Raw genomic sequence first — 15846 nt, 5'->3', positions numbered from 1 at the left:
CGGCGTATGGGTTTCGTTTGAGTTACACAAAGCGATCGAGAAAGGTTATCGTATTATATCAATCTCTGAAGTCTGGCATTTTGAACACCGCACAAAGGAATTATTCCAAGGGTACGTAAAAGCTTTTCTCAAGCGTAAACAGGAAGCGAGTGGATTCCCAGCCGACGTCACTACGGATGCCGAGAAAGACGCGTACATTGCCGAATACCAAAAAGTCGAAGGTGTGTTTTTAGACAAAACAAAAATTGTGCACAATCCTGCACTACGTTCATCATCCAAATTACTTTTGAACACTTTATGGGGACGATTTGCATTACGAGATGAACAGTGTACATGTGAGATAATTAATAACCAGGCTCGTTTTCTACAACTAATGTTCAGTGACCAATTCATCGTGAGTCAATTCCGCTTCCTCACCGATGAGGTCGCTATTGTCCAATGGAAACATGCTGCCGGTCAAGGCCCGAAGGGAAAAGATATTAATGTCTTTCTAGGAGCTATGACCACCGCATATGCTCGTCTGGAGCTATATGAAATTATGGATAAACTTGGCTCGCGCACATTATATAGTGATACAGATTCAATAATTTTCACAGCGCGGGAGGGGGAGTGGAACCCGGAACTCGGTAAGCATTTAGGACAATTGACAAGCGAGCTTGAACCAGCCGAACACATTACAGACTTTGTATCAACGGGTCCAAAATCCTATGCATTTATCACCAACACAGGTCGCTCGTCAGTGAAATGTAAAGGTATCACGCTAAATACTAGTGTAAATAAAAATGCTGTCACTTATGATTCCCTTTTACGCCTGCTGGAAGCGTATGTGTTGGATGGTGAAGTTAATGTTATTAGAACAACCGCTGATCGAATCAGGAGACATAAATTATCGCTACAGCTAAGCAATCAGTCATTAGTTAAACGCCTTCAGGTCGTCTATGATAAACGCCGCGTTCTGAACGATTTCAGCACACGTCCACATGGATATTAACAACGTCATCAACACGCAGGAGGGTTTTGATGCACGCCTACTCCACCCTTTTACCATGATTATTTCTGGGCCGTCTGGGTGTGGAAAAACTTTTTTTGTTAAATCCATTATTCAAAACGCATCACAACTGATCACACAAGCGTTGGATAATATCGTCTTTTTATATGGCTGCTGGCAAAAAGTATATGATGATTTATTACTGATTAGACCAATTACTTTTATTGAGGGTATTCCCCCATCATTAGCAGATGATAGTATTTTTCCCCCCGATAAGAGCAACTTATTAATTATTGATGATCAGATGTCTTCTGCCGTTAATAATTCAGAGGTTCAAAATGTATTTACAAAATACTGTCATCACAGAAATTTAAGTTGTATCTATCTGGTCCAGAATCTTTTCGCCCAAGGCAAAGCAAGCCGTACAATAAGTCTCAACACTAATTATCTTGTGTTATTTAAAAACCCTCGCGATAAACAACAAATAAGCATCATAGCACGTCAAATGTACTCCAAAAATTCAAAACATTTTATGGAAGCTTTTCAAGATGCCACATCGAGTAATTATGGATATATTCTCATAGACTATAAACCAACGACACCTGACCTGTTAAGACTCAGAACTGAGTTAACCCCCGAGCGACAGGTTGTCTATCTGCCCAGAGGGGGAAGAAGCTAGGCTCTTTTAGAAATGTCTGCTCGTGTACATAGGAATTTCGAACTTCTTCAGCATCTTTATAAGGCGACCCCCAAAAGGCGCAAGACCATTCTTGCGACAGCCAGCAATGATCTAATTAATGCATTATGTGAGCTTGCATTGAACCTATTAAAAGGGAATATTCCACTTTCTCCTAAACTTCACAGGAGATTAAAGAAAAGCAAGGCTTTACTTAGGTGGTTTGCCAATAAAAAAGTTACACTATTGAAAAAAAAGAAAAAGATTAACCAACGCGGTGGTTTTATATTCCCTTTGCTAGCTGCGGCTATTCCTATTATTAGTGGTCTTTTTAATCGAGGCTGATCATGGAACACACCACCAAAATGTTTCTTGTACCACACAATCAAATCAAGGCTCTTCAGACACGCCCACCTGCTACTCCCATCGCCCCCCCTGACATCAGAACAAAGGCTCAGTGTGATCTAGATCGTTTGATGGCAGAGGTCCTAGATGATCCCAGTGTTGATGTACATAGTAAAGCGTTGAAATATTCAAACATTTTACACAGATATTTGACTCTGGTGAAACAGGCCGATAACGAAAAGAACACGCTAACACTATTGATGCCAAATTCTGAACCAGCTGAGACATTAGCACCTGTGAATGATAACAATGCGACACCTGCTGACATAACGGATGTATTACAACACATACCAGCACACAGCAAAAACAAGGCCTCACACGTTCTGAACGCTATCTCCAATGCATCGGATAGAATCAGATGGACTGCTAACGGTCAGCTAGTTATTGACAATCAGCCCCTCAGGGGAACACACATATTTGATTTAGTCAAGTTTATGACAGGTTCACAGCTGGTTAGAGAGTCGGCTCGCCCATTAGGATGGCGAGAGTTTCTTAAGACACTAGCAGAGATAAATGTCCCCTCCTCTACCGTTACAAATAGGAGTCTCCGTCGTCTGTTTGAACATAGCAAGACAATGCATGGTGCAGATGATGATAATGATAGTGTTATTGTTGATGGTGAAATGTTTAGCCCCGCCAGGACCGCCTGGAGATCCTATTAGAATTTTCTTTTATACTCTACATTATTATACTTTTATTTTACTCTATTATTTTCTATTATTTTCTATTATTATGCTTTATTATTATTATTATGTTTTATTATTATTATTATTATTATGTTTTATTTCATTTTTTTTTATTTTCTATTATACTTTATTTTTATTCAAATGATTCTAATGATTCTAATTGAAAAAAGAACATTCAAATTCTATTTACTTTATTATGTTTTATTTCCATTTTTTATTTTTATTTTTACTATTTTTTTATTCAAATGATTCTAATTGAAAACAGAACATTCAAATTCTATTTACTTTATTATGTTTTATTTCCATTTTTATTTTTATTTTTACTATTTTTTTATTCAAATGATTCTAATTGAAAACAGAACATTCAAATTCTATTTACTTTATTATGTTTTATTTCCATTTTTATTTTTATTTTTACTATTTTTTTATTCAAATGATTCTAATTGAAAACAGAACATTCAAATTCTATTTACTTTATTATGTTTTATTTCCATTTTTATTTTTATTTTTATCCTATCATTCAGGTTGAAGCTTTTACAACCTCAGCATTTTTGGTACATGCTATTGCTTCTCATCCTATTTTTATCATATCATGTATTGTTTCTCATCCTATTTTTATCATATCATGATGTATGGTCATATTGTTGTTGTTTGTTTTTTCATAATGCTCAAAATATCCTATGTACATATTGAAAAAAATAAAAAGTCACAACCAACATTGTTTCCAGTCTCATATGATTTATTTGATTGAAAATGTCACATACAGGTCTGTGGTGTTGCACATTGTATACATTTTAAATGATAGCTTTTACATGATCCAGGCTGTATTCTGCTTACAAAGGTACATACCATATTATCGTTACACAGAGTATCACTAGTATATTTTTTCATAACACTTTGATACGATAGACCTTTTTGGATGTTGATTAAAAAGAATATGCAATGTTGTCCACAGCTGACAGAGGCGCTGTTCTGCACCTGCACAGTTGAATATGTGACATGACGGCTATTCCGGTTTATAAAACATGCTATTTCTTTTGGGAACCCGGTGAAATCAGGACGATTACCATAACTGTCAAAAAACATAGCTTCTCGGGTTACAGTTATATATATTCCGAGCCAGTGTTGTCCTGGCTTGTCACTATAGTCGGTGTTGACAATAACCATAGCCGGAAGTGAGCGCACATGTCGCGGAAGTGCGTCGGCTGCTAGTACACCCAACAGTTGTACGCCTTTTGCAAGTTTCTTCCTGAGAATCCGATCAATCTCCATTGTGTTCATAGTGTCCAGTTTTAGTAATAGTCCAATAAAACCTGTCTTTTCCCTGAAATTTCCAAGATGCTGTCAAAGACACTGTAGCAGATTATGTTGATTGTGCGAGTCAGAGGCTGTCTAAAACGAACCTCAAGTTTCACATTGCCTGTTCTAATCAAGCTGACGTTTCCTGTGTTCGCACCATCTGCTTCCAGGTTAAAGCAAAACAAGGTATAGCCACTCCCATATTCTTGGCGTGTAATAGCGAGAGGGCGGTCTTTCAAATGACGACCGGTGGCTTGGAACAGCTCATGATATTCTCTGACATACTCGCCAGTGGTGAAATTAGGTGTAAAAGGCCTCGCAGGATATGAATGACCATCGCAATATAATGCAATAAATTCAGTGTTGAGATTAAGGAAATTATAGGGATTTCTTGCATAATTCCCGCTATGTGCCTCGTTATCAACAAAAGCAATTATTATTAATTTGGGTATCTGACCATTGTATAAGTTTTCATGATTTGTCATCCTGAGGCCTCTTCCGACTGTCACTGTTTTCAGTGAAACCCTATCCATGGCATAGCGTGCATTGGCGTGCGTTAGCGCCCTCATGTGGGCAAGCCTGACAGCTGGGGAAATGCTAACTTTCTTCACATAGAGACTTGCGCTAAGTATATTCACCCCGATGTGTTTATCAGGAGTGGGTGACATGAGACAGAATTCATCTTTAGAGCGGATAAATTTCAGCCCCACATCAATGCCATTTATCATCAGTTTTTCCTGCATAAATAAATCGGCGTGTATAGGACAGATAAGCTCCAAAGTTTTACTTTCTGCAGTGTAGGTATTCCTACGCACCAGACCATCATTACCCGAGGTAAGAGATGACCCATCCATAGCAGCAGCCGAATCTTTGATGAAAAGGGCTGTGCTGAATTGTGTATCCAATGTCTCTTGCCCATAATTAATAAGACATTCGAGCAATGCCCTATAGGGATATGTATTACTGGCTTGAGTAATAAGCCTATCACCAAGCTGAATGTCCAGTTGTGAGAATAGGCTACCACCTGGATAATTGATCAAGGTAGCTATATCATCATCAGCCAGGGCTACGCCGCCAGGCTTGGTGAGTTTCAGTCGGATATATAAATAGCTGTCATTAAAATCGATATATTGATCGTTTGATCCAGTAATTACGAATTCGATTGGTGCCCCAGTGGTGATTTGAGAAACAGGTGGAATTTCAACCCACGCAGCACGCTCTATACATGTCTGAGTTGGTGGTAGACGAAAAATATCAAGCTCACTCTTCATACACTCTACCGATTGGTTGTGAAGGAGTGACATTATTTAGAAGATGTCTCTGGTGTGAGTTTTAGCACGTCTACGTGGTTTGGTTGCTGTCTTTGGTCTGCGAGGAGCTGTGCAACGTCTTCGCTTATGTATTCTACTCCTTTTCTTAACGGGGCGATACCCCCTCCGACCACTAGATGGTGGTCTACGCTGGGGGTATGCCATAAAACCATTTCCGGTTTGGGGGTCAGGTCTTCCTGTTGCTTTTCTGACGATATTCTGAACTATGTCTCCAGCGATGCCTGATGCTGCAGTTTTAATATACGGTTTAGCAATAGAAAATCCGCGTTTAAATAATGGAACAGCCATCCTAAAAAGACTTCTAAACAGGCCACCTAGTCCCGCTCCATACTGTGTAGCGCTTCCAGAAAACCCCGCTAAATCTCCACCCGCCTGTTTAACATAGTAATCATAATAGTAATCCATCGCGTCATTTCCGGCGCTCTCATACGGCGTCATCATTATGCGTCAGCGTTTATAACCAACTGGTCTGAAATGTAATTTGATAAGGACTTTTCCGTATGCAAATGGAATATGCTTGTTTTGATCGTTTTTCAGAACCAGTTCAATGTCATCGATAACGTCCTTTGAGATAGGTGTGTAATGTACGGGATCCAATGATAGAGTGGTCACGCGTCGGTCCGTGTCTGATATATTAATCGTTCTGAGCAACTGTACATATTCGTCACCCACGAGTTGATGCTGGCATACATCTGAGTACACGAATATATTATAAACACCCGCGTCAATATCAGATTGATAATCAGCGGTCGCTGGTTTAGGAATGCAGAGGTGTTCTACATTTGGGCTCATTCCTAGGATAGTCGCCAGCCTTCCTGTACATATTATTTTTGATCCAGGGACGCCACCGATTTGTACAAAATTAGTGATCTCGTTATAGGTTAATACTATAGGGGGGTTTGGGTTATTGAACACAGTCATGCATGTGTGGTTGAAGCGTGATAAAATACTAGGGATTGACCCATAAGTTCCTATCTGCATAGAAACGGTTCTGAAAATCTTCTTTTTGCCCCTAACATCAAAAACCATTATGTTTGCGTCCTCTAATGGAAAAGTAGGCCAAGACTTTGGGTATTGGATTTCTACCAAACCTACTTCAAAGGCTTCTCTAAACACTAATGGTTTCGCCAGCTTTGTCCGATAACTCCAGATTTTATTATTCGGATATATATCGATAGAGGCGTTACTGGGGAGCGTAACGTAGAAGCCAGCCGCTTCCGGGGTGGCCATGTTGTAGATGACGTAACGCGTTGCCTGTCACGGGGAGAGTAGCCGCCTAGCGGTCATCCACCCACTATAAATATTATATGGTAATCAAATCACGTTCATTAATCCAGGAATTAAAAGATTCTGGATAACCACGCCAACTGACATAGATTTGTCTTGCCCCCTTTGATTTACGTCGTTTGATTATTCTCTCTATTTTAAATGGCTTGGTCTCGTCAATAATAACCCTCTGCAGTTCTGCTTCATAAAAACACCCTTTTAACACCTCACCGGATAGATCCTTGATGCGATAGACCACCGGATGTCTAGCGACTCGCTCATATATTATGAAATATTCTTCGGTATATCCACCTTTATATCCTTTATCGAATATCCCTCTTTGTTTTGAGATCCGCACGTTATCTCCGATATTAAACTTGAATGAGGGGGTTGGCTCTGGGTGTTTCTTGTACAGTCTATTAAAAACTATGCGTTCATTTCCTTTATTTACTTGGCTGGGTGTCATCCCTATCGATCGGTGCTTGGCGTTATTGTAGGCGTAAACTAAATCACTTAGGTTATCAATGTATCTTCTTGAGTTGACAGCTGTCAAATATCGCCACATCCGGGATTTTATCGATCTATTCAGCCTCTCGACAACGCTGGCCTTAGTCTCATTAAATGTCGTAAAATGTTTAATGTTGTATTCCTGGGTTAGCTTTTTGAAATTACGGTTGAAGAATTCTGTTCCTTTATCTGTCTGTAATTTGATGGGAATACGGCCATCCATGAGGATACATCTGAAGGCCTCTGTAACAGCTAGACCCGTTTTATTTTTCAGAGGTTGAACCCATGCAAATTTACTGAATACATCAATACACGTTAATAAAAATTTAATGCCGTCATTCTCCATCGAATATTCAGACATATCTACTAAGTCTATCTGGAACTGTTTATCGATTCCCGATACAAATACTCTATTACGTTTGAAATTTCTAAAAACCGGAGTGTGTAGTGTATATGCATCTTGTTTTAATAGATAATCTTTAACGATGCTTTCATTCACCGGCCCCTTATCGTCATTTCTAACGGCATCACATAGTTTAGCAATGCTAGAGAAACCCGCGGGGTTAGCGGGATCTAGATAGATCTTGTCTAATCGCTGCTCCATCATGATCTGACATTATGTCAAACAGTTATATATCTTATATTAGAGCGTATCATGTGTGGCTATAGGCAACCAGCTAAACCGGATGTCACTGGGGGGCTACATGGTCAGACGCACAGTCCGTACTCAAAAACAACCCGGGGTGAAACGCATATATCAGATTCGTTCCTAGCGGAAGCCCCGCAATGTTGACTATGAATATACATCTATATATCACGCTGAAGCTAAAACACCAACAAACAAATGTTTTTTATCTAAAAATGTTTTTTTATTCCATAGACAATGTAAACATTCTTTTCTTATCAATCAATCTCAAATAAGCCATACATACATGTAAATGTTTATCACACAAATAATCCAAAATTAAATCTATGTTATGTCTAATACATACATCGTGCATGAATGCAAATATCACAACTAAATTACCTATGTCAAACACTTTACCCTCCTCAGAGAAAAACGAATCAAATATGACATCTGTAGACATGTTTGTATTATTACACAGTATAAGCATCTCATCCCAGCAAACATTAGAACGTACAAAATTCATATGATTTTTAAAAGTATCATCATCAAATGTATGGAAAATATCCTTTAATCTATTTCTAACAAAACAAACATTATTAGGGTAAAATATATCCGTTAACATACTGACTAACCACCACATGGCTAGTCAAAAAAAAAAAAAAAAAAAGATATAGCCTATTATAGTCTATAATAGCCTATAAGTGGGAAGAAAAAAATCAGGGGTTAGACTGAGCCCACACTACGAAACCCTCACCTACAAAATTATCATGTGGGAGGGATGTATTAATTGGATCAAATTCATCACATTTCCATCTGAGCCCCGTGGGGGGGTCACACATGTCTGCAATTATGGCCTCCGCTGCTCCCATTAATCGTTCGTTCGAATGAGTGTCCCCTGTAATCAACCAGACGACTCTAGCTATGGCTGAAACAAGCTGAGGAGAAAACACTAGATCGAATATCTCGCTGCCGTAAAGTCCAAATATGTCATCATCGTAGGCGAACACACATGAATGCTGAAGTTGACTGGGGTGGTCAATAATGCAACCATTGCACAAAAGTCTTGCCTTCGTCCATGCTGCTGCACGGATGCAACGTACAAGAAGGGCCCTGATCCCGCGTACCGCAGATATGTCAATGCGTTTTGGAGGTGGTGGTGGTATGTGCGTTGCACCTGTGGGGGTTGTCTCCTGGCTGGACAATCTGATGTGATGGTTTGAATCCTCATTGGCGTGCACCTGTGCCTGGGTTGTTATGAATGTGCGAGGCGGGGGTTTGTGGGTGTATAGGGGGCGATACTGGATGAGGTCATCGGTGTTATGATCTGTAAAACATAAAAGAGACAATAGATGAATTAGTGGTTTGTTCCTCCTACACATATACTGTAACACACACACACACACACACACACACACACACACACACACACACACACACACACACACACACACACACACACACACACACACACACACACACACACACACACACACACAAGCCGTATCATACCATTTGGGTTCAGTTGACTGTTTTGTTGTTGTTGTCCTCCTCCTCGTCACTGGCGTCGCTGTTGCACTCCATATTAAACGCCAGTCTCTTTCTAATAGAGCTCAGAGCGGCGTGTCTCGCGTCTCTAGTAATGACTGCGTTAATTTTATGACCTATGCTATGCATTTTGTTCCAGTCGCCAAGCTGCATGAAAAAAATTGTTTCTACAAAATCCTCAGCTGGGATCTCCTTAGCCCCCGGCCTAAAAAAGCCTGTTTTCGGTAGGCCTTCACATAGATCGTTGCCTTTAAAATTATGACATACACCGAGATAAACAAATCCGTCCAGGATATCGCAGGGTCCAGAACACCAGCTGCGAACCTCAATCCTAAGTCCACCAAAACCATCCGACGCTCGCCACAGCCAGACCGGTCTATTCTTAGATTTTTTCCCATGCTCTGCTTTAATTGCTGGGCACACCTCTGTTCCCATTAAAAACATGAATGTACGCCAATCGGTTATAGATATATTGCCATGGACTTGAGATCCAAATGGACAAGGTGTTCTGCATAGAATAGCTTCATCATCAAAATACCTTGATGCCTGCTCATTCCACGCTTCAGGTGTCATTTGTGAACACGCACTGAAACACACAATGTCCTTTCTACCAATATCATGGCTAGCCCTTAGCAATAGCTTCTCACGTAAGTACTCGATTTTGTATTCATACCCGTGATTGCCGTCAAATTGAAATAACGCCTCTAGTTGAACAGTGCGCCTGCGCATAGGGGCACTGGGACAGGTAAGAATATTGTTTGCGTTACCTGCATGAGAAGCCATAATCAATTTTGTATTTGATTGAGATCAAAAAATGCCGCGCTGTTGGTCTCCGCCGTTTGTTGATGCGAGGGTCGATAGTAAAAATAAAACAAGCACACACTCTTGTTGTTGGGATCAAAAATGCTGCTGCTGCTGCTGCGCTCTGCCGTCACTGCCTCTCTCAAAGAAACTAACAGGTATGGCTTTGTGATTGTACTCAGCTGATCGCTCTCGTCCTTATAAAGGGGAGTGCTTCCTGTCGTGGAGTTGCGTCATAGAGGCGTTCAGCACGCAGCAAGTCTCTTCGTGACAAGAGACGTGCTGCGTGCTGCGTGCTGCACGTCTCTTGTCACGAAGAGACGTGGTGCGTGCTGCGGAAGTCGTTGGTGTTTCACAAGTCGCGTCCATAACAACAGCGAGCAAAAGAGATATTACCCACTATGTAAAATGATCCAGCTGGGTTTGCATAATGATTGCTCAAATGTATTTCCCCCGAGATCAAAAAAAAAACGCTGCTATTTTGTCGTGAGCTGTGTTATGGGGTAAAATGGGGAAGTAGCCTTTGGAGGCCTTTTGAAATAACCACTTTCCACAAGAAAAGTGATTTAAAAGCACAAGGCAAAAAAATGGAGAAGTACACTTTGCAGAACTATTGAAATAACCACTTTCCACAAGAAAAGTGTTTTTTAAGCACAAGACAAAAAAATGGAGAAGTACACTTTGCAGAAGTACTGAGAAATTGATTTTTACCCAAAAGAAATCACTTCCCCTTTTCAAAAAAGCGGAAGTAACCCTTTTGAGGAAGTTCTAAAAAAATAAAATTATTTTTATTTTCAGGGGGTGCTAACCCTACACTACTACTCAAGCGCACAGTAGTGGCAACGTAATGACAGGGAAAGGAAGCGCAAATGTCTCCAGTGGAGATGGGAGGCAGGAGTGTTGGTGGCAGAGAAAATCCCAAAGAGTAGAGAAGCATTTTGCCCGCCGTAAAAAGTCACTCTGGAACGGTATAAAGTGAATGAAGCTGGGCACCAGAAGTGCCCTTTAGTGGAGGTAAAAACAACAACAGAAAGCATGATTATGAGGAGATGAGACACATGTGCAGGAGAGCCTGACTGAGACGCTCTGGGTGGGAGGAATGGAGAGGGTGGCCGTGCGCACACAACTCCACGGTGATGTTGTATTGTTTTCATCGATGCATGTAGAGATGGCTCATAAGTGTGCTTTCTGTCACTCTGCCAATTAGGCTGTTTTTTTTTACGTTACTCATTTAAATCCTGCGATGTAACAACTGCGTGTTATTCTGTGTAAATTCAAAGTGTCACTTTGATCTTGAGTTCCACGGACAGTTATGCGCAAAATAAAGAGACTATCTTTTTTATTATTTCATTTTCGCGGAAGGTATGTGGGCCCCTATCGTTGCATCGGCGCAGTTTCTAGGCCGAGCGGCAGGCGCAGATCAAAGCAGTGGGCGTGGAAAGGCGCACTTGATATCGTCGTGCTGGCGCTAGATGCAGCCCAAAGCATTACAACCACGCCTTTTAGGCGTAAAATTATGCACCGTCATGCTCATTGGATAAGTGCAATAAACGAATCGCACGCTTGCCTTTTTAGCTCCAATTCCAGTGATCCCGCAAAACCAGATGAAAGCCAAACGCTCTGCCCCCCCCCCCCCTCCCTTCATCCAGCCTGTCTGTCTGCATTATAGGCTATTATTCCATATTATTATGCTTCTCAAACCAATCTAACTGCAGTTTCAATACTGCAAGCATGTAAATACGCTACACTATAGCAAGATCAAAGTGAAAATAATGTTCTATGCATCAGCTAGAAAAATATAGCCTATTAGATTGGTGAAAGTTTGTCCAGAAAGATATCATTTTCTCTCGCCTGCTGCAGGAAGGATGATGCACATAAATATACCCTACATTATGTCAAGTCATTGCATAAATGTGTTTTTATTGTAAAACTAAATGTGAAATAGGGCCAAGTTATTGGAGGAACATCACAGTATAGCAGATGCCATTAGAAGCGCGTTCCGAAGCGCGTTCCGCTGTTACTTCTCTAAATCACGTTAACTCGACAAGGGGTATATATATGCCCAGGAGGACATATATGTTTCACATAGGGTGGTGTTTTCATTTCGAGGTTTTATTTGGTCCAATATTGAAATGTTGACAATGGCAGGCTGTGTTACCATTACACATTAATTTAGAACTACCTTTTATATCTATTTTGGCTCATTTGGTGGCTATTTAGTAGCGAAATGAAGAAACACAATGCATGCTGGGAACTCAGAGAGAGAGAGAGAGAAGGGTGACAGAGAAGAAGCAGTGAAGGCAAAGAATAGGCCTGCTTTTCAAAAGCCCAAAGCGCTAAATGTAGGCCAGCTCCCAAGATATAACTAGGCTGGTATTTAGCGCCGACACGCCCACTTTGGGACTGCGCCACGCCCATTCGGCCTAAAGCGCATTTGGCAGCCTAAAGCCTATTGCTATCTTGCCGAAACAGGCGCAAGGCACGTTTTTTTGCGGTTAAGGCCCGTAATAGCGCCGATGGCCTGTGGGAGAATAGAGCCCCACGGGCCCTATTCTCCCACAAGCCTTCGGCGCTAAAACGGGCCTTAAACGCAAAAAAACGTGCCTTGCGCCTGTTTTGGGACGATATCAATATGGCTTTAGGCTGCCAAATGCGCTTTAGGCCGAATGGGCGTGGCGCAGCCCCAGAATGGGCCAAAGTGGGCGTGTCGGCCTTAAATCTCGGCGTACTGATATCTTGGCACCTGCCTTAAATTTAGCGCTTTGCGCCTTTGAAAACCAGGCCTATTCACTGCGCCAGTGCACTTGTGCCTCTCCCCTGTCACCCTTCTCTGTCTCTCTCTGAAACCAGGCGTATTCAGTGCGCCAGTGCTCTTCTGCCTCTGAGTCACCCTTCTCTCTCTCTCTCTGACTCCCTCGCTCAAACAGACACAACACATAGCAGCCACGCAGCACCCAGCTTCCCATAGGAAATAGCAGTTGTAAGTTTACTGCCTGTGAATGTCCACTCCCAGCATGCAATTGGGTCCTCCATTTCGCTACTAAATAGAGCCGAAATAGATATAAAAGGTAGATCTAAAATAATGTGTAATGGTAAGACAACCTGCAATTGTCGAACATTTCAATATTGGACCAAATAAAACATGAAATGAAACACCACCCTATGTGAAACATATATGTCCTCTTGAGCCTATATATACCCTGTGTGGATTTAACGTGATTTAGGTAAGTGACAGCGGAACGCGCTTCGGAAGCTTCTACTGTCATCTGCTATACTGTGATGTGCGCTCCAATAACTTCGCCCTACTCCACATTTAGTTTTACAATAAAAACACATTTATGCAATGACTTTACATAATGTAGGGTATATTTATGTGCATCATTCTACCTGCAGCAGGGGAGAGAAAACGATATCTTTCTGGACAAACTTTCACCAATCTAATAGGCTATATTTTTCTAGCTGATGCGTTTAGTACATTATTTTCACTTTGATCTTGCTATAGTGTAGCGTATTTACATGCTTGCAGTATTGAAACTGCAGTTAGATTGGTTTGAGAAGCATAATAATATGGAATAATAGCCTATAATGCAGACAGACAGGCTGGATGAAGAGAGGGGGGGGGGGGCAGAGCGTTTGGCTTTCGTCTGGTTTTGCGGGATCACTGGAATTGGAGCTAAAAAGGCAAGCGTGCGATTCGTTTATTGCACTTATCCAATGAGCATGACGGTGCATAATTTTACGCCTAAAAGGCGTGGTTGTAATGCTTTGGGCTGCATCTAGCGCCAGCACAACGATATCAAGTGCGCCTTTCCACGCCCACTGCTTTGATCTGCGCCTGCCGCTCGGCCTAGAAACTGCGCCGATGCAACGATAGGGGCCCAGGTCTTTTCAAGTCAAAAGGCTCAAGTCCAAGTGAAGTCAAGAGTCATTGGTGTTCAAATCCAAGTCGAGTTACAAGTCTTTGTTGATTTTGTCAAGTCAAGTCTATAAGTCATTAGATTTGTGAATGTGATTCGAGTCCACACCTGTGCTATCATATAAGTGGATTCCACTGTACATGGATGTAGGCTATAATATAGAATAATATAATAATATAATAATATAATAGCCTTGTAGGAATTACAAGAAGCAATACAAGATACAGCTTACCATAAGTACCAAATCAATATACAGTAAGATACAATAGATCTATAGGTTCTATAATTTATAGAAAAAGCTGCCTGTGAATAACTGGACTGGGGGGGGGTTGTGAATAGGCTATGTGTTGAAAAAGCTATGTACTATGTATTTTTAATTGTATATTTTTGATTTTAGAGCAAGATAAATATGTCTGCTCTTGTTCAAGCTTGGGCTAAAAGCCCCTGAATTTTACATTAATCTTTTAAAATAAAGATGTGTTTAAAAAGCTATTGCGTCTTAAAAGCTATTGCGTGTTACGTTTTCAGTGCTGTGCCTTTTCTCGGGGTAAACAAGAAGTGAGCTTGAAATGAACTGAGCTGCTCAATTTTTGGGACTGTGAGCTATAGCTCAAAGTTAAAAATATGAGCTATCTGCATGAGCTGAACTTTGAGCGAGCTCTTGTGAAGTGTGAGCTTGCACAACACTGCATACATACATACATACATACTGTACGTACTGTACGTACGTGTTTACTGGCTGAGGGGATCTCACACACACACACACACACACACACACACACACACACACACACACACACACAGAGAGACTGTTTACTGGCTGAGGGGATCTGACATGAGAGAAAGAGGGAGAAACAGGAAGTGAGGCGCGAGCAGATATGACATCCTTCCTGTCTTCTTCCTGCGATTGTCTCCCACTGACATCATAGGAAGTAGTGTGTGTGATTCAGTGTGTGTATGCAAACACACTTCAGGGATTAGCTAAATGTCTAAAATGCATCGATGACCAACTCTGCTCAATTAACAGTAGACACCAGCTGATGCAATTTAAAGTCACTCATCGTCTTCATTATTCCAAGTCTAGGTTGCACAAGATCTACCCCTCCGTCTCACCACTATGTGATAGGTGTCAGGTGTTAGAGGGTACACTATCCCATGCTTTTTGGTTTTTGCCCTTCACTATCTGGATTCTGGGACAAAATATTTGATAGGTACTCTAAGGCAGTGGTTCTCAACTGGTGTAGCCTCAGGACCCACTATTTTCCTTGTCATGAAGTCGCGACCCAAATTTCAGATTTTTTTTAAACCACTCAAATGTATTGCACAAAAAATAGCACATTAATTTAATACACAATGCCTTCATGCACTGTTATAAACCTCAAATGAACAAAAAAGTGCAACAGAAGTGCAACTAGGGCTAAAAACCAATTTAAATAAGGCAGACTTGAATTACAGGCCTATATGTTTTTAAGTCAAACTGGTCATGCTCAGAAAGTCTTATTTGAACTGTATGAAATATGAAATAAAAGGCAGACTTGAATTACATGCCTGATTAACCTGGTCATGCTAATCCAGTTTCAATAGTCTGAATTTAACTAATATGCAATAAAAAGGCAGACTTTTATTGAATCACAGGCAGGCTATATGCTTTTTAGTTAACTGGTCATAACTTTTTATTAAACTGGGGCCATGCTAATCCAGTTTCAATCATCTGAATTTAACTAAAATTAAATATGAAATGAAAAGGCAGACTTCTCTTGAATTACAGGCAGAGCATATGCTTCAGCTTGTTAAACA

General features: G+C 40.9%; 1 protein-coding gene across 1 annotated transcript in view; it reads left to right on the top strand.

The window, feature by feature from the left end:
• afap1l1b (actin filament associated protein 1-like 1b) overlaps positions 1-15846 on the top strand; it is a 125103-nt gene that overhangs the window by 68198 nt on the left and 41059 nt on the right. The window lies entirely within an intron of this gene.

Source organism: Poromitra crassiceps (genome assembly GCF_964638095.1).
Source record: "Poromitra crassiceps genome assembly, chromosome: 1".
NCBI lineage: Eukaryota > Metazoa > Chordata > Actinopteri > Beryciformes > Melamphaidae > Poromitra > Poromitra crassiceps.
This window is presented reverse-complemented; position numbering and strand designations above follow the sequence as displayed.